Here is a 27,680-nt window from a genome sequence, read left to right on the forward strand (position 1 = left end):
ATACAGATAACCACTATAGCTGTGTATGCATCTAGGAGAGACACTGATCTTCCTACATCTCAGTTAACATAAACGGAGAGTAAAAATAATACAGTGAGAAAAATCATTTGAAGATACAGATATCGTTATACCTCTTTCATTGAAGGCAATTTTGACTATTTGCTTTTTTTAATGTCCAGTTGGAGTGTTGAACTTTGCACTTAGGTCAAGGTATTGACTTCTGTCAAGTGGTATTTGTTTTTGAGTTTCTGAAGAACATTGAATTTATAATTCCAAATTGATTGGCATCATTTGGCAGAGGCTGATGCTTTCTCAGTGTCGTCGTTTTTTTCCCAGAGATTTGCAATGTTGTCTGTGTATACTAAAAAAATCAATCGCCTGCAATCATACACTTCAGCCTTTTCACTACTTTCTCTATTGTAAGCTCAAATACCTCTTCAAAACAGCCGCTTTTGTCAAAAATAAAGCGTTTAGTTTGCCAAGTTTAAAAAACAAATAAACAGCCCAATCAGCAGCTTGTCTAAATAATTTGTGGGTTTTCAACTTATAGGCAAACGAATCATCCAAAGAGATAGCAATGTTGTGCCATTACATAGCTGTGGGTGACCAATATTTTGGGAATATGATGAACTGATCAGATTAGAACATCTGGTCTGATCACAATTGTTACCCTGCAGATAAACTGATGCCAAATGTGTGACTCCTCAGTCCTCCTCACCCTTCCCCTCTCCACAGAGATTTTGGATAGAGTGGGGAAGAATTAAAGTGGAAGTCCATGTATACAGATTTTAGCAGCTTCTTTTTAATGTTTATTTATTTATTACAGGTACTTATATCGCGTTGACAATTTATGCAGCGCTTTAAATATCAACAAGGGGTGACCATTTAATTCCTGGAATTCTCGCAGCGCAGGACTATGGTAGCGAGTCACACAGTCAAGAGCACTTGAGCATGTTCTGACATGTTCTAACCTGCACTCACCTGGATTATAGACCAGTTGACTCAATCTTTATGGAGTAGTAGAAAAAATAACATATGACAACATGAGTAACAAGAATCTGGAGCAGCAGATTAAGAGCAAATTGTGCGTGAAAATTCACAAAAGCGGGGGCGCCTGCACGCAGCTGACTAAGTCAGATATGTCTGCTAAGGGCTCCGCTCCACCGCCACTCACATAGCCACAAGAAGCCGTAGCTAGTCCACCTCTACGGCACCCTTACCCCCTCGCAAGCTCAGCAAGCACACAGGAACCAATAGGATGGCCTCTGGGGGATCACAACAGAATCCCAAGTTAAAAAGCTAGAGCGGGCCTCTACCAAACTGGCAGCGCCACCATCTTCTCACACAAGTGAGTCTTGCTCACCCAAGCTGAAATCCCCCATCATCAGGGAAGATACAGAATCAGACACAGATACCCTGGCCTCTTTCCTATCATCCCAGCCCACCTCTCCCCACTTGGATATGCTGAGACAGTTCAAGCAGATGCTGCAAAAGGCCCTTAAACAGACCTCCGACCAAATCACAGAGCATCTTTCTAAGGAGATTCGAGAGCTGGGCCAGTGCACCTCTGACCTGCAACAGAGGGTTGACGACCTAGAGGCTACACTCAGCAACCACACAGATGAGCTGGAAGCCCTCAGGGAAGAGAATCTCAGCCTGCAGTCCCAACTTGAGGACTATGAAAATAGGGCCAGCTTTCTAACCTTAGAATACACTGTATCCGTTAGTGACCTTCAGTCTACAATCATGGCCTTGTTCCAGGAATTGGCTCCATCTAGTCCTATAGAGAGGATTGAAATGGGTCAGATTCACAGAGGCCTAGCCCCATGCAAACCGGAGGGCTCTCCATGAGATGTCATAAGTAAGCTCCATTTCTACCACACCAAGGAGCAATGCCTATCGGCTGTATGTCAAGGTCAGACACCATTGTATCCTTGCATGCTTTGTGTCTTTTGACATTAGAAAATCCTTTGACATGGTTTCCTGGCCATACTTATAATTCGCCCTTCACCGTTGGGGCTTTGGCCCACACTTTCTTAACTGGGTTGTCTACCTATATGCTGCGCCAACCACATACTTGAAATACTCAGGGCTGAAGTCTGACCCATTCCCCATCCAATGTGGGATGCATCAGGGTTGTCCCTTGTCTCCTTTACTCTTCGCCCTCACCATCGAGCCCCTCACTCAAATGATACGGAACAACCCTGATATCCGAGGCTTGGAGCTAGGAGGCCATCATCATAAATTGACCCTCTTTGCAGATGACATACTCCTCTTTATGACTTGTGTAAACAAGAAAAACTCAGTGAGCGCTTAACTATAACAGCAACTAATGCACCGAAAAAAGGAACCACAAATCCTCTCAATATACAAATAAAATCAGAAAATAGTGCAGCGCTTAAAAATATGTACATAAAAAGCAATCGTATTAAAAGTATATACTGTGACGTAATCAAAAAGAACGGATGGAATTGCAATCTATATTAGATGGTATCAATATGCATTACACACAATGTCATGGAAATGTCCCATAAATTCATGCAGAATATGATGGTGATAAACTAGGTGCAATCTCAACGATGAACATGTGAGCAGTTCTAAAATCAAGTGCACATCATGATGGCCCCAGTGTGAAGTAATAGTAATCCGGTGGTGTGCGGTGAAATAGTAAGATTGCAAACTCACCAGAAGCGCAATCTTAATGCGCTTGAATCTTATAAATCAGCCTGAAGATATCCCCTCTCATGGAGTACCACCTGGTATAGGAATCTCCTCCTCTGTCAGTCTGGGCGTTAATGGTTTCAATTAGAGGTCCCTTATCTGGGCTGCGTTGTGATATGGTCTGGTCGCAGGAAAGATTCCCTCCTCTGGGCTGGAGAATCACACCTGGGGTCCTGGGGGGTTTAGATGCTCATGGTGGAGCAAAAAATATGGGAACCCGTAGTGTAGTAAGTGATGTCACGCCGCCGGGTCACGGAGGTCCGGCGGCCATCTTTCTTTGCAGACTGGTTAGTGATACAAACAGTCCAAGGCACTTGCCTAATTCGGTTTAAAGTTGCATGTCATCTTTATATTTGGATATTTTACATGTGTGTACACCATTATCTTTATTTTAAATTTGGATAATTTCCCAATAAATTTAAGCTTACTACACTATGGGTAGTAAAATATTTGAACAAGGAAAATTGACAAAAGCAAGAGTGAAACTTTAGCTCTGTTACAACAGACTTATGGTGAACATTCCATGAAGAAAGCAAGTGTTGGAATGGAATAGGCAGTTTTTGGAGGAAAGATGTCCACAATGATGCAGGAAGTGGCAACCAAAAATGCAAAGGACGGATGCAAATATGGACAGAGTGCAAACCCTCGTACGCTCAGATCAAAGATTGAGTGTGTGGATCATGGAACAAGAATTGAACATAAAAAAGGAAACAGTGTGGCAGATTCTAACGGAGGAGTTGAGAATGAGAAAGATTTCCATAGAGATGGTGCCTTGCATCTTGAAAAGAGATCAGAAAGAAAGTTGTCTTCAAATTTCATCTGATCTTAGGTAAGCAAAAGCATTTTTTTTCAGTCCATTCAAGGAATTAAATTGTCACACCTCATATTTTATATTCATGTCCCTGCCCTCAAGGAACTTACAATCTAAGATTCCTAACTCACATTCCAACACACTAGGGCCAATTTAGACCGGAGCCAATTAACCTATCAGCATGTCTTTACAGTTTGGGAGTACCCAGAGGAAACCCACACAGGTACAGGTAACTAGGATTATAGAACACACAGCATGCTCTGAAAGGCCAAGGGAATATGGGGCAAACATGACATTAAAGCCACAGTCTATGAGACTTACAGCTCTCATATATGGAGTGGGTCTAGAACTACAATGGGAGCTGTACAGTATTATCCAACAGCAAGAAAAGTATTGATGGAAAGTACTGTGATGCTATCCAGCCATTTATTACTGGGCAGAACATATGTACTGTATCTCTTTGCCTAGAGTTTAACTCTAAAATGTTTTCAGGTGACCTGTCTGTGGTGTCACATAGACAGGAAGGAGATTCCTCTCACGTCCTGTCCATATGACACCAGTACAAGAATTGAGGGAGCCATTGTTGTGACAGGAAAGCATAGAAAGTTAAAAGAATTTATTAGAAGTTTAAAGTAGTTGTAAACCCTAACATATGCCCACTGAAGTGACTAGCCTCGGATGATAAACAGAGATGAAGCAAATCCTCCTGCATATATTGTACCTGCTTATCTGCAGCCATCTCTTCTCTACATCTGTTAAAACTGTAGAATTTACACAGTATCACCTTGCTTTTGGAGGCAGGGGGCAGGCATCTGACATCACACAGTAAACAGCATAAACCATAGAGCTGAGCGTAATCTGAGATCTGAGTGGCGGAATAGACACTTCTCCCTTCTACACAGTCTCATATGGAAACAAGCAAAACTGAGGCTGTCAATCATCTGCTGTGTGCTTGGGGGTTGGGGGGGGGGGGTGGACCATAACCCAGGATTGCTTGATGTCGACATAGACTGTCAGAAATGACTCATGCGGATAATCAAGGAATGAGAGAGCAGACAGAAAGCACACTAGGTGCGTTGGATAGAGGCAAGTACACACTATAAAAGGATATGCCTTTGTTAATTTTTTTCCAGAGGTTGACAACCCTTCCCCACTTTTCTTAAAAGTCTGTATTTGATTTTGCATTGTCTGTGTCTTTGTTAGAGAAACTTTACATTGCTGGCAGAGAGTGAAGGGAAACCTCTTCAAAAGGGATGCAAGCAGGAATAAAAAATAATTTCACAAAAGGCTCAAACAACAAAGACAATATAATAGATTTTGGCTAGGGTTTCGATTTAAGGTTAATGGTTTTCGCCCCATAAAATGTATTTCCATTTTTTAAATCAGATATGAGAATCCCCCACTGTATGTGTACATACCTTTTTTAGCTGAAGAAAAATGCATGACCATAAATCGTATGCAGGTCTGCTGTGTTTTGTAAAATTCTGCTTGCTGCATTTTTGGTGCATGTTTGGTACATAATAAAAAAAAAAACACACCCAAAACATGTAAAAAAACCCATCAAAAACTTGTAAAAAAAAGTTTCAAAAACCCGCCACGATTACGTTTTTGGTACATCTTTTAATTCACATGTGCTTTTTCACAGGTGCAAAGTGCACTGGAAACATGCCAAAAATAAAGTGTGAAAGTAGCCTTAAACTGGCTATACATCGATCAAAATTTGTCCATTGCAGCAGGGACCTGCCAAATTTCGATCCATGTATGGGCAGGCTGGTTGTACACAAGTCAATTGATAGATCTCAAACAACATCACTTGCTATAGCTGGCAGCACTTATCAGTGTATTCTGATGGTGGGTAAGTATCCGTGCTGTCAAAATACAAAGGCTGGCGGGAGGGATTCCCCCATCCACATCAAGTGTTTGTGGATGGGGGAATTGAGTCATGTTCTTTTTTTTTTGAAAGAAACAGAAAATGACTTGCTTATGGTCAGCCTTACATTTATAGCTGTTTCTTTGGTGCAGGATTATACACCATGGGCAGCTTCCATTGTTTAGAATTGATGACAAGCAGATAAGGGACAGAAGTGGAATATGTAACATATACACAGTAGGTGTTATCCCAATTTGGATGCAAATGTAGAACTACACTTTAAGGAGGTACAGCCATGCTTGCATAACTAGAAGCACTGAGATATAAATAAATCAGCAGTTATACATACTGTATTTACCTCTCCTTTAATATTTAAGTGCTCCTCTGTTTCATATTCTCTCTCATCTGAATAGCAGCTTTAAAACTTCTTCTTGCTTATGGTAATAAAAGTCCAACAGCAGCTTGGAGCGCATGTGGCATCATTGGGGAATCATTGATAAAATCAATTATTTATCTGCTGAAATGCATGTTACATACTTACATATAGTAGTTGATGAGGTTGTAATGAGACACAGGCCCATCCAGTTCAACCACTTTGAGAGGTGGGATTTGAACCTGGCAAAAGCTTCTGTGACCTAGAATTCCCAATAAAGAATTAGGAAAGTAGATGTTAATGAACATTGACGAATATTGGTCAAAGCCAAGTAGTTAATGAATTGTATAATCTGGCAAATACCATGCCAAGAATCTGTCAGAAAATTGATGAATGTCACTTTTTAAAAAATGTCCCTCTCCTAGGAGACAGAGGGTCTCCCTAGGTCTTCACCCCACTAGAGTCAGGAGGAGGGATTGAAGAGTGTGCTTTTTACAAAAAGATTGTAATTTACAGATTTACTAAAACTCGAGGGTGAAAAATCTGGTGCATGGTATCCAATCAGCTTCAAATTTCAGCTTGTTCAATCAAGCTTTGACAACAAAACCTGGAAGCTTATTGGTTTCTATGGAGAGTAGCACCTGATTTTGCACTCTCCAGTCTTAGTAAATCAACTCCATTGTGTCTATGGGTGAGCTCATTGTAAATGTAGTCAGTGCTTGTGAGCATTGAGAAGGAGGGTTATCAGTAGTAACAATTTCAATAACCTTCCTCATCAATAGGTATGATAATGCAGCACAGTAGGTCTTGCAATTACAGTGGTTACTCAGGGTGACAACGCTGTATTGAAATGCAGGGAATTGGCTGCAAGCCATTTAATTTTGTCAACCTGCAGGAGGAGCGCAGATTCACTAGGAAGGCTCATTAGGTATGTATGAATAGATATCTGCATCAGAATATGAATTGCTTGGATGGCACAATATACTTATAATACCAAAGATGTTGTAGCATTTTCTGTTTAATATACAACCTATAATTCTACTAGTATCCTGGGGCAAGCAAAGGTACCCATTTTTTCTGCTCTAAATTTATCAGAAATATTTCCTATTGTTACACTTAAAGGCCCAACTTTGGGAAATTTGGGAACTTGACAATTTTACATTGAAATGCAAGCACCCACACTGCAAGGATTAATTGCTTTAGGTCTAATGGGCATAGAAAAGATTTAATTACCTGATCCTCTGCTCCTCTACACTGCTAGGTTCCTGCAGCATGCTCTCCTCCATGCTCCAGCAGTCTAAGTGCCTAACATCATCAAGACCAATGGAAGTTCCATAGTCCTGCATTGGATGTGATGATGCCGAGGGAGAGCCACTGCTTTTCTTTATTATTATTTATTTCAGGTACTTATATAGCTCCATCAATTTACACAGCACTTTACATATATATTGTACATTCACATCAGTCCCTAACCTTCAAGGGGTGAACAATCTAAGGTCCCTAACTTACATTCATACATACACATACTAGGGCCAATTTAGACAGGATCCAATTAACCTAGCAGCATGTCTTTGGAGTGTGGGAGGAAACCGGAGTACCCAGAGGAAACCCACGCAAGCACAAGGAGAACATGCAAACTCCAGGCAGGTGGTGCCATGGTTGGGATTTGAACCAACGACCCTAGTACTGCCAGATGGAACCATCCTCTAGACAGAAACAATAAGGTAACCCTTGTTAGGCTTTAACATTTGCCTTTTTTATTGACTGAGGCTGGGATTTTTTTTTCCGTACCAATAGTTGAATTTGAACTCCAGGCCAAAGTGGGGTCTCCAACTCTATTGAGATTCTCCTTTTGTTCTTTTTCTAGTGATTACACAATAAGTAATTGGGATCTCCGTAATGGGGGGACAGGCAGCAATGACAGCCTAACACAGATTCTAAAACAGGAACTGGCACTCTAGGGCACACTTGCCAAGGCAGGTAAGAAATGTCATTTTCGGTGATCCACTGGTAGACCCTGCTGCCTACAAATAAAGAGCTGTTGCTATAGATTGTAATTTACAGATCACTAATTGATCTGGGGTCTAAAGGTTTAGGAATTGGGCTGATCTGACATCTGTAGGTGCTAAAATTAGAGCTGATCTGAGGTCTGATGGTGCAGGAATTGATGCTGATATGAGGTCTGATGGTACAGGAATTGGGGCTGTTCTAAGGTCTGAAGGTGAAGGAATTTTGGCTGATCTGAGGTCTAAAAATGAAAAATTGGGGCTGACCTGAGGTCTGAAGATGCATGAATTGGGATTGATTCAAGGTCAGTGTTGCAGACTGCCTGTCACCCTGACAGGGTGATTCCATCAGAGAACTGCTTCCTTGCCGCTGGGACACAGGACCAAGGTATTATAGCTGGGCATCACACCCAAGGCTACACCAGCTTAGGTGTAAAACTGGAACTCTATATTGAACAGATATACAGGTTTTTACACTTCAGAAATAGGTTCTGTCCCCACAGGAACAATAAAAACAAATATCACACATTGGAATAAAATATCCCCCACTGATTAGGAAATGAGGTCAAGTTGACACCAGACTAATCCCATCATGTAGGAGCCTCCAGGAGAACCAAACAATAGGTGACTCAATTAACTCAATATTGGGACAAATACACAATGGTAAATATATAGCACCTTAATAAACAGATTACAGCAAGAGACCTCAGCATCAGGTTGTTTTGAGCTTATTATATTAACGTTTGCTTAAATTCTCTAAATCTGGAAGGGGGGAGTTGAAGCAGTTAATGCTGGTTTGGGCACAGAGACCCCAAACCTGTATCTTGGTCCTCCAGTTCTCAAAGTCTGTGTTTTTCTGGGAGACATGGACTTGAATTCAAAGTAAAACTACTTCAAAAGGTCCCCCAGGCACACCTCCTAAAGAATAAAGCCACCTTAGATGCCAGGGCTTCATTGTCAGTAGGCAAGAGGCTAGCCTCCAAAAGACCCTGACCCTGAAGTAACATGAATTGGGCTGATCTGGGGGTGGAAAAGTGCAATAATTGAGATGATCTAAGGTGTGAAGGTGCAGGAATTTGACCTTATTTAGGGTCTGAAGGTGTAGAGATTGGGTCTGAACTGAGATAACTTTATTAGGGTGACCACTATCACCTCACACTTCATTTCCAACTGTGTGTAGCATACTCCTAGATAGCTAGGGGCATCTAGCTAGTTTTTTTCAGCTAGAAAGGCTAAATAGCAGCCTGGGCTGATTCAGAGTGTTATTTTAGGCCAGGGCTGGGAGGCTCTGCAGGTCAGTTCCCTGATACCTCCCCCTGCTCTAGAAACTTGGTTCTAGAAGCAGTGTAGGGGGGGGGGAGCTGGCCTGCACAATTAGAGGACTCTGACCAATCCCCAAGCAGGAGGCATGGCATGGGGCCAGGGCAGCCTTTAAATGTGCTAGAGCCTGCTCAGCAGCAGAAAAGTTCAGGTGGAAGATGGAGTGTGAGGAAGAACTGTAGGAGCCTTGGAAGGGGCCCAGTTGGAAGAGCCTGCCTACCTACAGGCCTACCTACCTACAGTCAGGAAGCTTAAAAGGAGAATCATTCAGACCTCATCAGACCACCTGTGGTTTTCCTGACTCGCTCTATACCTGTTCACCTTCATAGTAGCAGCCACTGGATCCCTTTGCTCAGGGATGCCTCCAGATTGCTGGATAAGAAAAGAATTGTCTGGGATCTGGGGTTGTACACCTGGAGAGACTGGAGAGCTCTCCAAGAAGAGGAAACCCTTATTGTGGACTTGTACATAGTTATCAGGAAGTTGTCCTCAGTTTACAGTTCCTTGGGCATCCCATGTATCCCTCAACCCCATCCAAGTTTATTACCCCTAACAAAATCCAAAAAAAAAAGTTCAAGGACTGTTTACTGTCTCTGAAGTGCAAGTCTGAAAGGAAATGTGTGTTGCCTGGCTGTGCAGGACCATAGGGGGACCCAAATTGTTTCACATATTCATTTCAACCTTACAATAATTACCTCACAGCACATACAGTGGGGCAAAAAAGTATTTAGTCAGCCACCAATTGTGCAAGTTCTCCCACTTAAAAAAGATGAGAGAGGTCTGTAATTGGCATCATAGGTAGACCTCAACTATGAGAGACAAAATGAGGAACAAAATCCAGACAATCACTTTGGCTGATTTGTAAAGAATTTATTTGCAAATTATGGTGGAAAATAAGTATTTGGTCAATATCAAAAGTTCATCTAAACACTTTGTTATATATCCTTTGTTGGCAATGACAGAGGTCAAACGTTTCCTGTAAGTCTTCACAAGGTTGGCACACACTATTGCTGGTATGTTGGCCCATTCCTCCATGCAGATCTCCTCTAGAGCAGTGATGTTTTGGAGCTGTCGCTGGGCAACACGGACTTTCAACTCCCTCCAAAGGTTTTCTATAGGGTTGAGATCTGGAGACTGGCTAGGCCACTCCAGGACCTTGAAATGCTTCTTACGAAGCCACTCCTTCGTTGCCCGGGTGGTATGTTTGGGATCATTGTCATGTTGGAAGACCCAGCCACGTTTCATCTTCAATGCCCTTGCTGATAGAAGGAGGTTTGCACTCAAAATCTCATGATACATTGCCCCATTCATTCTGTCCTGTACATGGATCAGTCGTCCTGGTCCCTTTGCGGAGAAACAGCCCCAAAGCATGATGTTGCCACCCCCATGCTTCACAGTAGGTATGATGTTCTATGGATGCAACTCAGCACTCTCTCTCCTCCAAACACGACGAGTTGTGTTTCTACCAAACAGTTCTATTTTGGTTTCTTCTGACCATATTAGATTCTCCCAATCCTTTTCTGGATCATCCAAATGCTCTCTAGCAAACTTCAGACGGGCCCAGACATGTACTGGCTTAAGCAGGGGGACACGTCTGGCACTGCAGGATCTGAGTCCCTGGCGGCGTAGTGTGTTACTGATGGTAGCCTTTGTTACGTTGGTCCCAGCTCTCTGCAGGTCATTCACTAGGTCCCCCCATGTGGTCCTGGGATTTTTGCTCACCGTTCTTGTGATCATTTTGACCCCACGGGGTGAGATCTTGCGTGGAGCCCCAGATTGAGGGAGATTATCAGTGGTCTTGTATGTCTTCCATTTGATAATTATTGCTCCCACAGTTGATTTGTTTACACCAAGCTGCTTGCCTATTGCAGATTCAGTCTTCCCAGCCAGGTGCAGGTCTACAATTCTGTTTCTGGTGTCCTTCGACAGCTCTTTGGTCTTCACCATAGTTGAGTTTGGAGTGTGACTGTTTGAGGTTGTGGACAGGTGTATTTTATACTGATAACAAGTTCAAACAGGTGCCATTGATACAAGTAATGAGTGCAGAACAGAGGAGCCTCTTGAAGAAGAAGGTACAGGTCTGTGAGAGCCAGAAATCTTGCTTGTTTATAGGTGACCAAATACTTATTTTCCACCATAATTTGCAAATAATTTCTTTCCAAATCAGCCAATGTGATTGTCTGGATTTTTTTTCTCATTTGTCTCTCATAGTTGAGGTCTACCTATGATGCCAATCAGGGGCGGACTGACAACTCATGTGGCCCCCGGGCAATGGGGATCATGGGCCCCCTGTGTCCTTGCCCACACTCAAAGCACACTTAGAAAAGGTAACAGGGGTGTTTCATGGGGCCCCCTACTGACCCCGGGCCCTCAGGCAGTGCTCGAGTGCTCGAATGGTCAGTCCGCCCCTGATGCCAATTACAGGCCTCTCTCATCTTTTTAAGTGGGAGAACTTGCACAATTGGTGGCTGACTAAATACTTTTTTGCCCCACTGTATATTCTGGAAAAATGGGTAGGTTACCATTTACCATCCTTGAAAGCTCAATTTTTCTTACTATTATTCAAATAGTTTACAGCATTTACTGCATAACAATTCCTTTCCATGATTGAGTGTGTAAAGTGTACATTTTTTTTATTTTACAGGCACTCTGAATTTCTTCAAAAACATTTTTGGCACACATTGCTCAAAAAGTTGCCTACCCCTGTTCTAAACTGTCATCACTCTTTTAAAAAGTTTTGTTTTTCTGTTTTTTTTTTTTTTAAAGCTCTGTCCATGTCTGAGAAATTCTACTTATCACATTTTTAGTTGACCACATAGGAAATAAGAGGGTATCCCCCTAACAAGGCAAAAGCAATTAAAACCTGGCAGAGATTTGAAACCTTCCCACTCCATCCAACATTAAAAAAGTTTAGAGCTTCACTTTTAAACTGCCTATTAGTAATCTTAAAAAAAAAAACCTTGCCTCTTACGGTTTGCTTCTAAATATACTATAGCATAATTTAAACCTGAGTTTCAGCATTTTAATTAGGGTTTAGCAGCACCATAAAGTACATCCAACAGTTGAACAGTATTGTTTAATTCTCCAACTGAAATAAGAAGAATGTAGAAAAATGAAAACGCCGTGATGTGTCTCTGTTATTCGAACACAAGCAGGAACATTTCATAGCAGAGATAATTATAAAGTTGCTGTTTTTGATGCATAGAAAGGGTACAGAAATAGCTATATTGAAAAATGTTCCCTGATCTCTCTATTCTTCTTTATGGTTTTTGAGAATTACACTCCGACAAGTTTATAATAAACCCCAGCTAGTTGTGCAATTTTGTTTTGACATTATTGACAAATACTAAAAGAGCAATTTAATTCCCGCATTTTAATTCCTGGACCGAATTCAATTTTAACTCACATTGCAGTAACGCAATCAAAAACTAGTGTCGTGCTTATTAAAATATTGTGCAATGTTTATGTCGGTTTTATTCAACTTTCACTTTCTCCTTCTTACAAAATATTATAACCACTGGACATTTTAATTGGGCTTTTTCTGTTTCCATAGGACACATACCCTGCCTTTCATATGGTAATATTCACAATGCTGTTTTGCAAAGTAATTCTGAAGACACAATTATTATTTTTTAAATCAATAACAAGCATGTCATACTTACCTGCTCTATGCATTGGTTTTGGCTCCTGGTGCCTCCTACCTGCCGAGTGCCTCCATAGGAAGCAGCTTGCTATGAGTGTGCTCTTTCATGCTAGCTCCTGAGCTGGCTCTGTGTGTCCATTGACATACAGAGCGTGACTTGCCCCTACTCCATCTCTCTCCTCATTGGCAGTGAAGCACCCAATATCTCAACGCATTTCACAGAGGTGAATATTCAGGAAAAGGGTATTCTGGAGACAATGAGTTACACCAGGGGTCTCCAAACTATGGCCCTCCAGCTGTTGAAGTACTACAAGTCCCAGCATGCCTCTGCCTCTGGGAGTCTTGCCTGTGGCTGTCAGTCTTGCAAGGCCTCATGGGACTTGCAGCTCCTCAACATCTGGAGGGCCATAGTTTGGAGACCCCTGGTGTAACTCATCTCCAAACTATGGCCCTCCAGCTGTTGAAGTACTACAAGTCCCAGCATGCCTCTGCCTCTGAGAGTCTTGCCTGTGGCTGTCAGTCTTGCAAGGCCTCATGGGACTTGCAGCTCCTCAACATCTGGAGGGCCATAGTTTGGAGACCCCTGGTGTAACTCATCTCCAAACTATGGCCCTCCAGCTGTTGAAGTACTACAAGTCCCAGCATGCCTCTGCCTCTGGGAGTCTTGCCTGTGGCTGTCAGTCTTGCAAGGTCTCATGGGACTTGCAGTTCCTCAACACCTGGAGGGCCATAGTTTGGAGACCCCTGGTGTAACTCATCTCCAAACTATGGCCCTCCAGCTGTTGAAGTACTACAAGTCCCAGCATGCCTTTGCCTCTGGGAGTCTTGCCTGTGGCTGTCAGTCTTGCAAGGCCTCATGGGACTTGCAGTTCCTCAACATCTGGAGGTCCATAGTTTGGAGACCCCTGGTGTAACTCATCTCCAAATTATGGCCCTCCAGCTGTTGAAGTACTACAAGTCCCAGCATGCCTCTGCCTCTGGGAGTCTTGCCTGAGGCTGTCAGTCTTGCAAGGCCTCATGGGACTTTCAGTTCCTCAACACCTGGAGGGCCATAGTTTGAAGACCCCTGAGTTACACCAAAACAAGGTTAAAGAAGTCACATAAAAGGCACCACATTCCTGGTACAATAAAAGGGAAGTAAAAACTCAGATATAGTCCAAGCCCCATGTATATGGTAAGCGTCTTGTGCATCCTAGCTAGAGCAATATAGAGCATGTGAGTCTTAACAGAGACGGCAACAAAATCCTAACATTTCATCAAACCATACCACATGGACACCTTTGTGAAGGGTGGGTGCATGGCTTTACATCAAGTCGATTCTGAAGCACAATTTGCCAAAGACCCATATCAACAAGGTATCACTTTTTGCTGATATGGGACTTTAGTAAATCCAGCTTCAGAATCTACTTGATGTGCTGGTTTTCACTTTATTGCAGCAATTAAAGCCCGTTAATGGTTTAACCTCTTACCAAACTATCTAAAAATGTTTGGGCTTTAGATGAACTTTAATTTGTCCCTTTTGTCCAACTAAAATGCCCATAAAGCCAAAAAGAAACTGAATGCTTACCTCTTTTGTTACCCATGCTGTCAAGCGTTGCTTCACTAAGGAGGAGTTACAGCTTAAAAATCCCAATAAAAGTTGATGTTTCTGGGCATGTTGATTTTCTGTATCAAGGGCAAGGAGCAGGTTGATAATGGCTGCTCTAGGTTTTTAACTGACCAATAAGACTCAAATTGTGAGGGCAGTTTTGAGTCTAATGTATGATTGTGAGATGCTGCTAACCCCTTGATATATTAGTGTTTGTGGATGCGAGGGACAGCAAAGCACCTAAAGTGGGAGAGGGTGTGTCTGGAAATTCGTCTGTGGTATGACAGATAGATAGGTAAATGATCACCAAGTTAAAAACAATAGGGGCAGTGGGGGACTGCTGTACAACAGGTATATCTGGATCAGTTGCTTCTTAACACAAATTGCTAATCAGCCAATCACACTGCAGCAACTCAATGCATTTAGGCATCTAGACATGGTGAAGATGACTTTCTGAAGTTCAAACCGAACATCAGAATGGGGAAGAAAGTGGATTTAAGTGACTTTAAACGTGGCATGGTTGTTGGTATTGGATTGCCTTATCTGAGGTTTCAAAAACTGCTGATCTACTGTAAGTTTTCATGCACAACCATCTCTAGGGATTACAGAGAATGGCCCAAAAAAGAGAAAATATCCAGTGAGCGGCAGTTGTGTGGACAAAAATGCCTTGTTGATGTCGGAGGTCAGAGAAGAATGGGCAGACTGGTTCAAGATGATAGAAAGGCAACAGTAACTCATGTCAATATGGACCAAAATCTCTGAGGAATGTTTCCAACACCTTGTTGAATCTATGCCAGGAAGACTTAAGGCAGTTCTGAAGACAAAAAGGGGGTCCAACCCGGTACTAGCAAGGTGTACCTAATAAATTGGCGGGTGAGTGTAAGTCCTGAGCAGGTAGTCTGTGTAGTTTGCATGAATTTCCACTTTAACTGGTGTACACTTTTAAAATAAATTCAGCCAATGTGTGATGATATGCATGTCTAAATATTTATTTTTCAACTTAATTCTAAATAACCCTTCTCATTGTGACTTGTATACCAAAATGGCAATCCGTTTTTTATTGCATTTGTAGCACAACAAACACAGTGTGTGTTCAGCGCTGATCAATGTGCTCACAAATCTGGCTCGGCACACTCCACATCTATTTGTTTTGGACTTCTAAACAAGAAAATATATTGACATGCCTGATTAATGACTTCCCAAAGCAATACCTGTATCATTAATTTCCCATCCTAATAAATACTTCATGAAGGTAATTAATATTAAATACTCCACAAAGGTAATTAAAATTGATGCTCAAATTTGCTCCCAGACTTTTCAAACTTCTCTACTTAATATTACTTCAGACCTAATGACTAGACCCACTTCCAATGTTGAGGTATTAAAAAAAGCTGGCTCTTTTGAAGAGATACAGTTGAAAAGGGACGTTAAAAGTATTTATATGCTGCTTGGTTATCCAGTGGTGCGAACCACATTTCTTATGTATATTTCTATCATTTTGGTCTTGTGGCAATGTCTCTTTTTCTGATATTCCGTCTATCAATATAGGAGTTTTCAACATATGTAGAATAATTCTTATTTTATTGTCCAACCCAGCTCATGTGCCCCTCTGGTGGCTAAGACATACATCATTGTGTCTGAGCTATACATAGGTTTGTTTGTCTATTTAAATGACATCACATGCCAGCCAATCAAAACTTTCTTGAATTTCTTATATGGTTTTCAATTAATTGGATATGTACAGATTTACTAGGTAAGTGGCCTTCCATCAATCTTTAAACATTGCTTTATACATAGGTATTTTTATACATTTGGTTTATGATATAAATAGTTCCATATATGATACAACAGGGGGGCGTGGCTTGGCGCCGAGCGGAATGGCCGCTTAATGTAGGAGCTCCCGCCGGCCGGATCGGACTGCCAAACAGCGTGGTCGGGAGGGGTAAGACAGACCCCTCACAACATGGGGAAACACGACCGGACGCTCTCCGGCACCCGATCGCGGTCCCCAAGGGGCCCCAAGCAAGCAGGGAGACACATCAAGGAGCTCTTTAGCTCCCAGGCACAGAGAGCAGGGCCGCAGTCACCTCCCTCTCTCTCTCAATCCCCCTCTCCCCCTCCCTCTGCAGCCTCAGCCTCTGACACAGGCTGCTCTTCATGCATGGCTATGCAGGCTGGAAGTGACACAGTGCCACAGCATGATCTCTCTCCTGCCACACAGTCATTGTCCCTTAAAGATCTTCATGCTGTGGCCACTGATATAAAGGCCTCTCTGGCCACTACCCTGACCACTGCCCTTAATGATTTAAGGGAAGACATTCGCGCAATGGGCTCAAGACTGGCTGAGGTAGAAACGGTCTCCAGTAGCAACAAGCATGCTATACTCCACTTACAGCGACAGTCAGGGGTCCACACTGCGACTATCAGAGAGTTCTACAGGCAGATTGAAGACTTGGATAACCGTGGCCGTAGACATAACATTAGACTTCGCGGTGTACCAGAATCCGTGGAAAACCCTGATATACCTAAGGCGGTGACAACCATCTTTAACGACCTTCTGGGTTGCCCGCCAGCGACCCCCATTGAGATTGAGCGTGCACACAGAGCAAGTCGGCCCAGGGGGAGCGATGTGGATCCACCCAGAGATATCATTTGCTGCATTGTTAACTTCCCGCTCAAGGAAGATATACTTAGATGCGCTAGGATCAGAAGGCATCTGTCATATGAAGGAGCGGATATACAACTGTACCAGGATTTATCCAGCATGACCCTACAACAAAGACGAGCTTTGAGGCCACTACTAGAGATCTCTGAGAGGGCTTCCGACCCTGTCCCCAGATTCAGCAGATGGTGCAATGGACTGGCAGGGCCATTCCCTTCGTAGAAGACGGACTGTCCCTTCGACTCCTCCAAGACCTCCCATTGGAGGCGCGGTGGCCGCTTCTAGCCCATCGGCCTCCCCTGCGCACAGAAAGCAACGGCACGAGCCTTAATTGGCTACCGCTCCCCTTTCATCGGGCCACTTCTGTGTAATTTTTTTCAGCTGCCTGTGGTTTATTATACTTCTTCTGTTGTTCCCATGGCCTTCCCTATGGAGCCCCGCATGCCTCCTCTCTCACAACCTGTTTTGCACTGGACTCCCTTTCTGATTGCCACGTCATTTGTTAGCTTTTTGGGGAACCTACGCTTCTGGACTTCGACCAGCACCCACTAAGGGAAAGACGCCATGGGGATGTCTCCACTGTACCCCTGCCTCATTGGTTACAGGATCTGCTCCGAGTGATAGTCGGCTGCTCCGTGGTGGATTTCTTGACCCCTGGCTCGCTCTCTACTGCTGAGATTTGACTCCCCGGATCCCCCAGCTGACCTTCTGTCCCCTCCTCATCTGGATTCCGCCCAGTGATCTGGTCGCTCTTGTATCTGCCTTAGTGGTCGGCCTCCGGATCGTCCGCCCACCTTTTGCTGCATCCTCTTCGTACCCAAGGGAACCCCTCCTGCTTCATCGTCTGACGCTCTGTTTTCTTTGATGCGGCTCCCAGCTGAACTCAGCCTCTCCCTGGCGTTCTATGACCGGCTATACCCAGTTGACTTCTTCAGTGCTGGCGCAAGAGGGCTGAGTATTGCTTGCACTGTATTTGGGAATGTGGAGATGGGCTGATGTCGGGATGGGGGGTGGGTTTGGGGATGGTTGTGGTGGGGTGGCTCCTGGGGTTACTGCTTCTTGCCTATGGTTAGATGGACGAGCATCCCCTTCCCTGCTTCCTTTGGGGTTGTCCCGCCTGGCCTTGCCTTCTTCTCATTGGGTTATTCTTGTTTCCTGCTCTTGCTGTCAAACGGCTTCTAGGGATAATAGCATGGGCGGGGCCCCCTTGAGGTTCATTTCCCCTTTGCTCTGAGGATCTTAGTGGTGGTGCGGTTGTGGGGGGAGGTGATGCTCATCCCTTTTGTGATGCTGGGGTAACTGATTGTACTACTTATATATACTCACAGTATAGGGTCAGTGCTTTGTTTAGTATCGGCTTCGTTGGTGCTGATCCTGGGATGTTTAGCCTGTATTTGCTAACCATTTGGGGTTCCATTGTGTTTCTCATTGTTAATGTCTTGATTTTTGTTTGTTTTGCCTCTGCTAATCCGTTGATAATTTTGTTTTTTTGTTCAGGAGATGCTTGCAATATCCGTCTTGGCCCTCCACCCTCCCACATTTGTCTTCCCTCGTTTCAGGCCTTGCGACCGTCTCCACTTTCTCCAACCCTTCTCTTATATATGTGTCCTAGAGTTAACCGGACACCCGGGCTTGGATAGCGTGGGGACGGTTTTTCACCTGATTTACACCTCTCAGGAATTTTTTTTTTTTTTTTTTTTCTGTCACAGCCTGCGCTTTAGTGCCCCCTACATGGCTTACAATTTGCCACTTCATGGAGTTGGTATGAGTCCCTTCCTACGCGTGTTTTCTCTAGAACATCCTAAACCTTATGTCACTATCGAACTCCTCCCTCCTCATCACATAACTTCTCACCTGCTTACATATTTTGGCGTGACCACCGGCCGGCGGTGGCGTTAATTCTCGTCTCGGCGTCCTCCTCGTTCCCCACACAGTGGGCTCTGTGAGCTCCTACTGATCGTCTATATGGCGCATTTTACTATATCGTTTATTTCTATTTCTTGCTTCTCTTTCTTTTCTTTCTCTTTCCACCGCCTTCATACTTTCTCTCCTAGTTTTCTTCTTTTTTTCTTCTTCTAAGGAACAGCGGGTCTCTTCCTCAAGCCGTTTAACTTTTCCACTTTTTCTTCTTATACTCTCCCTCCCCCCCCCCCTTTTTTTTTTTTTTTTTTTTATCTCCCTTCTTCCCTTTCCCCTCATCCCTAGTGCAATTTACTGACGGGTTATCATGTCGGCCTCCACCTCAGTCTCAGGACCATTGTCCTTGAAATGCCTATCACTCAATGCCAAGGGCCTGAACGTGCCCGAGAAACGTTCCATGTTGCTCTCTTACGTGCGCAAACAAAAAGCGGATGTAGTCTTCCTCCAAGAGACGCATTTTCGCCAGGACTCTATCCCCAAACTTTTTGATTTCCATTTCCCTACGGTTCTCCATGCTGCTAACCCGCTAGCCAAATCAAAGGGTGTTGCCATTTTACTCGCTAGACATTGTCCTTTCTCGGTGACAGACTCCCTTGTTGATCCAGAAGGTAGATACCTGTTTGTAAAGGGTTTTTGTGCTAAGCGACCTGTTACTCTGGCCAATGTCTATGCTCCTAACACCAAGCAGGTTACTTTCATGCGCTCAATTACCACCGCCCTGGCTGGGTTCCAATCCGGAATGTTGATTTTCGGGGGCGACTTGAATATTCCACTAAGCCCACTGTTAGACTCCTCTTCAGGCAGCTCCTTTCTGCCGTTCAAGGCCCTTACACACATACGTACACAATTACAACATCTACAATTGCATGACTCCTGGAGAACCCTTCACCCTTCTGTGAAAGATTACACATTTTACTCAGCTCCCCATAATAAATATTCCAGGATAGATTATTTCTTCCTGTCGCAATCGGATCTTCCACTCCTCCATGCTGCTTCGATAGAACCAATGGCTCTTTCCGACCATCACCCCATCACCATGACCTTGCGATTCCCTGATGTGTTTATTCGCTCGAAATTCTGGCGCTTGGATGCTTCCCTTCTGGCAGATTCCGCTATTTTACAGGAGATACGCTCCAATCTGACGGAATACTTTTCCCTAAATTCCTCTCCTGATATCTCCCCCCTCACGCTGTGGGAAGCCCACAAGTGTGTTATCCGTGGCTTTCTCATTGCAGCAGCGACAAAGCGCAAAAGAGATAGACAAGAACATTTGAAATTCCTCACGGGCAGGATACACTCCCTGGAGAGGGCGCATAAACGGTCTCTGGCTGCGTCGACCTTATCTGAACTAACGAGTCTACGCTCACAACTTCTTACTGAACTGGGCAGGGTGGTTAAGAAACGGTTCATCCTTTCACAAAAGCTGTATTATGAATTTGCTAATAAGAGTGGGAAGTTTCTCGCCAGAGCTCTCCGTGAGAAAAGATCCAGCATGACGGTGCACAGAATCAGGGGTTCTGATGGCACTATAGCTACTTCTAACCCTGACATTGCCACCCACTTCGAACACTTTTACACTTCCTTATATAATCTTCCTCCGGAACACCCTCCTCTGCCCACTGACAACTCTAGGGCCTCCCTGATTTCCGAGTTTCTCCGCCTTCACGGCCCGGCGGCCCTCCCGGAGGACTTGGCTGCTTCGCTGGACACAGACCTGACATTGAATGAGTTGCAGTGTGCTCTGCAACGGATGAAACCGGGTAAGAGTCCGGGCCTGGACGGCTTCTCGGCGGCCTATTATAAATCTTTCCTTGACATCCTGGGTACCCCTTTCCTATCGGCATTCAACACTTTCTCGCAAGACCCCCAACCTCAAAATCGCCTTCTGGAAGCCCATATCACAGTTATTCCTAAAAGTGACAAGGATGCCACACAAGTTTCTAATTATAGACCCATCTCCCTGCTGAATGTTGACATTAAACTCTTTGCGAAAATCCTTGCCAATCGACTTCTTCCTCTGCTCCCCTCCTTGATCCATTTGGATCAAGTTGGATTTATCCCGGGTAGGGAGGCCAGGGATAATACCATTAAGGCCCTCAACCTCCAACATTGGCTCTGTAAATCTACCTTTCCCGGTTTCTTCCTTTCCCTGGATGCGGAGAAGGCCTTTGATAGGATCGCCTGGGACTATCTGAAGGAGTCTTTGGTGCAATTGGGTCTGGGTGAGAAGATGCTCAATTTCATAATGTCCCTGTATTCAGGCCCTACTGCGCGTGTCCGGGTCAATGGCCATTTGTCAAACTCTTTCTCTTTGGGCAACGGCACGCGTCAGGGTTGCCCCCTCTCTCCACTCTTGTTCGTCCTTTCCTTGGAGCCCCTTCTACGGAAGTTGCGCTCTAACCCCGACATCAAAGGAATTGGGGTCTCGGATAAGGAATATAAGCTTGCGGCCTACGCGGACGATATTCTTCTCTTCCTTGCAGAACCGCATATTACTCTGCCGAATTTACTAAAGGATTTTGCATTTTTTCGTTATTTGTCGAACTTCAAGATTAACTTTTCTAAGTCTTTCGCTCTCAACGTCACCTTGCCTTCGGAAGTGGTTTCTGATTGTGAGTCTCGTTTCCCATTTCAGTGGGAAAGGGATTCACTTTCTTATTTAGGTGTAAAGCTTACCCGCAACCCCGACGATTTATATGCTAAGAATTTTTTACCCACTCTTCGTTCTCTCCAAGGGGATCTGAATAAATGGCACCGTCCTTGCTTTTCGTGGTTTGGAAGAGCTGCGATAATTAAAATGAACATCCTTCCTCGCCTTCTCTACCTCTTTCAAACTCTGCCCATCCACATACCGCTTGCCTTCTTCACATCCTGTAGGAGGCTCTGTTCTCTGTTCCTTTGGAACCATAAACGCCCGCGCATTGCTTATTCCCAACTGATTCTCCCTAAACTTGATGGTGGTATTGGCCTTCCTGACCTTCACCGTTACTATTTGGCGTGTCAGCTCTGCCGTGTAGTGGACTGGCACGTCCATTCTGCTTCTAAAGATTGGGTGCAGCTAGAACATGCCTTCTCATTCGCACCCCTGATTTCGATCCCTTGGCTGCCGCTGAAGCATACGCCTCAGGTTCTTCTCACTCACCCTTTGATAGGCCCTACCCTGAAAGCCTTCCGCTATACCTGCAAATCATCATCTATTTCTGCGTCTCCGAACTGTCTCACTTCCATCCGACTCAACCCTGACTTCCCCCCTGGAATGCACAAGAACTTTCTATCTGAACATTGGCCGCATGATCAAATTTTAGCCAAACACTTTCTCCACGAAGGCCAGATGAAATCACTCCACGAACTGCGTGAAAGCTTGGGTACCCGCGATTTTCCTCTCTGGGTTTATTTGCAAATAAGGCATTATCTGCTCTCGCATAAACCTTTCCGTGATTGGACCCGCCCTCTTACCCCTTTTGAGGATATTTGCTCGAGAGGAGAACCGCGTAAGCATTTGATTTCAGAAATTTACCCCCTCTTAATTGAGAATAGGGCCTATAACTCCCTACCCTCTTGTCAGGCCTGGAATAGAGATCTGGATGAAAATTTGTCGGATTCCGACTGGGCACGTGTATTCAAATATTCTCATAAATGCTCCCTTAATGTCTCAACGCAGGAAAACGGTTACAAATTGGTATCGAGGTGGTATCGCACCCCTTCACGAATTGCTCATTTTAATCCTTCTTATCCCAATATCTGTTGGAGGTGTGGGGCTGCGGACGGATCATTTTTACACATCTGGTGGTCCTGTCCGAGCATTCAACCGTTCTGGCAAGAGGTTCATAGGATTGTAGTTTCGGTGACGACCGTGCCTCTGGATCTGTCTCCGGCCCAGTTTCTCCTCCATCATTCCTCCCTTCCGGGGGGACAATATCATAGATCTTTGGCCATGCATATGGTCAACGCGGCCAGACTCTGCCTTCCCGTTCTTTGGGGCTCTTCTCGCCCCCCCTCGGTTCGTGATTGGCTCGTCCGTGTGGGTAAAATGGCAGACATGGAGGAACTGATTGCGTCGGCCCTTGACACTCCCACTAAATTTTCCCACATCTGGGCCTGCTGGATCTATTTCACAACTACTCCTGCATACAGGTCTCTTATGGACCACTAGGTCTGACTTGGTCCAGCTTTCCTGCCGATGTTACTTCTTTACAGTAGTTTCTGTGGTAGGCACTGTGACTCATTTCGATAATGTCTCCCTTTCCATGCGACTCTGGCGTTGGCTCAACTCTTATCCCCATACATGATTAACCCCAGATATTGCTATCATTACTCACCCCATATGTTCCCCCCCCCCCCTCCCCACTATTAATTTTTTTTTTGCACCCCCATCCTCCCCTTTCTGTTCCCATCATTTTTCTTTCTACCTCCCTTTCTTTCTTTTCTCCTTTCTCTTTTCTTCTCGCCTTTTGCTTTGCTACGCTACCTGGAACATTAGACATGCCATTCTTTCACTCTCCCCACTTCCATCAACGGCTCCTACCGCAACGTTTCCCGGTTTTGTAACTCTCCCCATCGTCATAAGTTTTTGACCGAATCTTACGTTCAGGTGCTATGACCACTCTTCCTATCGCTACAGCCCTACATGACGAAGCACGAGTGCAGGGGATATTATTATATGATGCATTTACACCCCATACTATACTATATTGGCTCCGGTTTGCTGCAAGCATATCCTTATTGTACTCGGGTTATGTATCATTGCATTATCTGTATTTTCTTGTTTGAGTTACTGCTGTGTCGCTGTAGATTGTGCCTGCTGTTTCGCTTAGGCACCCTGTACATGTCTTTTGTACCATTATGTTTTGTAATAATAAAGGCTTTCTTTTTGGAAAAAAAAAAAAAATGATACAACAAATGAAACTGTTGAAATATATTGTAATGAACATTAATTTGTCTATTGTATTTGTTATAAAATGTCTCCTGAAGAAGCCTGAAATAGGCGAAACATGTTGAGAATTATGACACCAGAAATATCTTTTTGAATGAGTAACAATCACTGATGTTTTGATACAGAAGTGTTTTTCTTTTATTCTTATTGAATTGTATGCATTTTTAATTTGATCAACAATAAAAATTGTACATTTTAGCTTTTTTTGTTGTTACATCACTAATGGCACCTTAAAAACCCTGTCCTCTCCCCTGAATTTGGTGGGGTTTCCCTTTTTTTTTCCCCCTCCTCCTTTTGTTTTGTTATCTATTAAAAAAGCAAGTGATGTTAATAAATGAATGGATGAATCAATCAATAAAAAAAATCAATCAATTAATCAATTAGAAACTGCTAATGCTATCCAAAAAACAATGCCACTTAAGAAACACTACCCAATTTACCTTAAAATCTATGTACACCTGAAATCTATTTTGTAATTATGAAATCTATTTTGTAATTATGTTAGCCATAATAAACTGTAAATATTACACTGCATGCACGTGTGTCTACTGTATATAGACAAAAAAACGCTGCTGCTCTAAAATATACTCCAACAAATAAATTCAAAAAGGAAGTGCTAAATCAATATACATCTATAACATGATAAATAATAGTGACAATTAACTCATATATAAAATGTCCCGACGAAAAAAGATCAATGATAATTTATATATGTACACAATTAAAATAAGAACCTTCAGAATTAATCATTTGGATTTGTTACTGAAGAAGAGCATAAAACACTATCATTTGTATACTGTTGGGCAGTCTTCAGCTTGGTTGGGGTTCTACCATCCTTGGAAGATATGAAAATATTTACTTACATAATATAAAAAGATATATAATGTATATCTAACGTATTTCTTTCCCAGCCATATCAGGGTGTACAAGTAGTTAAAGCTACGGGCTTATTCCTCTCAAAGGCGAGAACATTATTAAAAATGTATACTAGGGTGAACCTTGTCAGAAGGTTATAGCATTACCACCAGAGGATTCTTTTCATCTTCCGCAAGTTTGTCATCCTTCAGTATGTCAGATATTCTGAAATCATTTCCTCTATCAAAAATAAACCAATTTTACAAAGAAAAGGCATTACATATCTGAGGAACTCCAGCTTTGATTGAATATATAAAAAGGTCAACTTTATATATTGCACTTATTTATATCAGACTTGACTCAGGATCTCCATCTCCTTCTATTCTGGTGAGCATAAGCCTTGTACTTAACCACTTCCCACCTAGCCTATTGTAAAATGAAGGCCGGGCGGGACTTTCTCTGTTCCGGGTGGATATCATATGACATCCTCCTGGAATGCACCTTGCGCATGGTTGCGCAGTCAAGCTGCGGCTCAATCTTTCACCGGCTGTGATGACAGATCACTATACCAGTCCACTGCTGGTACCATGTGATTGCTGTGACCAATCACAGAATATCACATGACAATTGTAAACAATGAATGGCTTTGATTCATTCACTAAAGGTGCAAAGCAGACGGACAGTGGGTGTACACATGCTGTGGCCATGATTCTTAGCAAGATATATTCTCCTTGTTCAAATGAATGGGGCTATGCTGAAACCACCCCGTAACGGCATTCAATACATGTGGTTCGTAGCGTGGTGGTGCGGCCTTTTATGTGTTAAAACAGATGGTGAGGAGTTGAAAAAACACCCCTTCACCGCCTGCCAAACACCACTGAAAAGTGTTCCACTGCAGGTTGGTCTTAGGCTCCGTTCACACCAATGCGTTTTTTTTAGTGCTTCTTGCAGAAACTCTCTACAGTCCATCTACCATGGTTTCCTATGGAACATGTTCACATCTATGCTTTTTTGAGCTGCTGCATTTTTGGAAAAAGTCAGGGACTTTTTGAAAAGCAAATAAAAAGTTCAATGAAGAATCTGCTGAAATGCATGGTAATGTGTTTTTGCTGCGTCTTGCATTGTTATTCTGCACAGCAGAAAAAAAATTCCACTTTCAAAAAAAAAAGCTGAACAAAATGCGGTAAAAACGCATCAAAAATGCGTGTAGAAAAATGCAAAACAAACTGCGAAAAGCACTGGAAAACAGACAAAAAGCAAACTGCATAGATGTGAACGGAGCCTTAACCTCCCTAGCGGTATTCCCGAGTGTAGCTCGGGGTAAAATGTCTGTACCAAAAGCGGTAACCCCGAGCTACACTCCCTGCAGAGCTTACCTTGTCATTTGCTCCCGCGATGTGTCCCCTGCAGCGTCCCCGGCCATCTCCTCCGGCCGATGCCGGCATCCGGCTTCTGTGTTCCGGTCCCTGTGGCGGCGGGAAATTTGAAAATTTTTAAAAAATGTCATTTTTTTCAAAACGATTTTACATAGTAAAACATTGCTGTTTCAACCCATTTCACAAACATTTTGTCCCTAGTGCTCTGTCCTGTGCCCTGCCTGCATTTTGACTGTTCTTTCTGCCTGGAAACTTAGAAGAGTCCATGGCGTCCAAAAAGTGTCCCTTTAGGTCAAAAGCGGGTTTAGATCAGCAAGAGAACAGCGATAGTAAATCACAACCACTTGCAGAATTGAGTGATAATGATTTGTGGAGAAATTCGTCATCAGACACTGAAAACAATTTTGCAACTTTGCTCAGCGATGTGCAAACTTGGCACTCTATTTCAAATTTCAGTGTTTTTGGTTTGATTATATTATTGAATTAAATGTATTATTATTATATTATTATTTTTTTATGATTATTTATTAAATTATAATTTATGATTTTGTGTTTCAAATGTTATCATACCCGGGATGTTTAATAAACTCTTGTTCGGTAAGATTTCAGTGAGTTATTCCTAAATATTACAGCCTACAATAAAAAAAACAACATATTTCCATGCAAAATAATGGTACCAAAAATCTGAAATAATCATACCGCTAGGGAGGTTAAGAGGGCTAACACAAGAGTGAACAAACCATAACTTTTGTGGCGGCAACTCAAAATTTTGGATTTAACCTCTCTTTCATTGCTGGTGATTATAATGATCAGAAAAATTTGAGAGAGATAATTTTTCTAATGGGATAACAAAAAAAGTGGTTCTACCACCTCACCAGTCTATCCAAATCTTAAAAAAAGAATGCATTGCAGTGCAATTCTGAGATATTTCTTGGCACAATGTAGCCCATGCTGTTGGAAATCAAAGCCTAACAATATTTTTAATGGTTATGATTTGACAGCCAGTTTTAGTTCCCTTGCTATAATACATACCTCCAAACTCAAAATAAACTGGTGAAACCGAATGGTCTACAATTCATGCCCTTTTAATAGAAGTGTATTATTATCACCATTAAACAACTCCTAAGCAATTAAATTGTATGAAAAGTATTTTTGTAATATTTTTTTTTCGCCTTTTCAGGGAGGCAAAGAAGAAAACTGAGCGGCACAGCTGATAATTATGTACAAGTGGACGGCGCTATATAATGAAACAAGAACAAAATGCACCGGGGTTATAATTCCCAGGGTTTGATTTATTAGTTATAAATGGCTCCCTCTTGATAACATTATTTTTCCCAATAAATAATGAACTGACTTTTCCTGCAAGTTTGATATACTGCCTACTCCTTGTTGTTATGCAAATCAGGCTAAATGCTAACTAGATTCATGTGGTCTACAACACAGAGCTATTCCACTCTGTCACTTTGCAATTGTAATTTCAAGAAAGGGGGGGAAAGGGGCTATAAAAAGACTGAATACTGTACATATGTTGAAAGTTGCATAATTTAGCCACTTTAAGGCAGTTAACTGTCACACTGACAGAGTAAGTCACAAATTAAATCA

At 43.1% G+C, this 27,680-nt stretch overlaps 1 long non-coding RNA gene across 1 annotated transcript in view; it reads left to right on the forward strand.

Moving 5' to 3' along the window:
* Nucleotides 1-27,391, forward strand: part of LOC149470840 (uncharacterized) — a 146,381-nt gene extending 118,990 nt beyond the window's left edge. Inside the window, exon 3 of the long non-coding RNA XR_016307819.1 lies at nt 27,259-27,391. This is a non-coding gene — a long non-coding RNA (uncharacterized LOC149470840). The remainder of the gene's footprint in view (nt 1-27,258) is intronic.
* Nucleotides 27,392-27,680: the final 289 nt, after the last annotated feature.

The sequence above is a fragment of the Staurois parvus genome, unplaced genomic scaffold (genome assembly GCF_062004578.1).
Source record: "Staurois parvus isolate SC_StPar_1 unplaced genomic scaffold, SC_StPar_1.0 ptg000030l, whole genome shotgun sequence".
Taxonomy (NCBI): Eukaryota; Metazoa; Chordata; class Amphibia; order Anura; family Ranidae; genus Staurois; species Staurois parvus.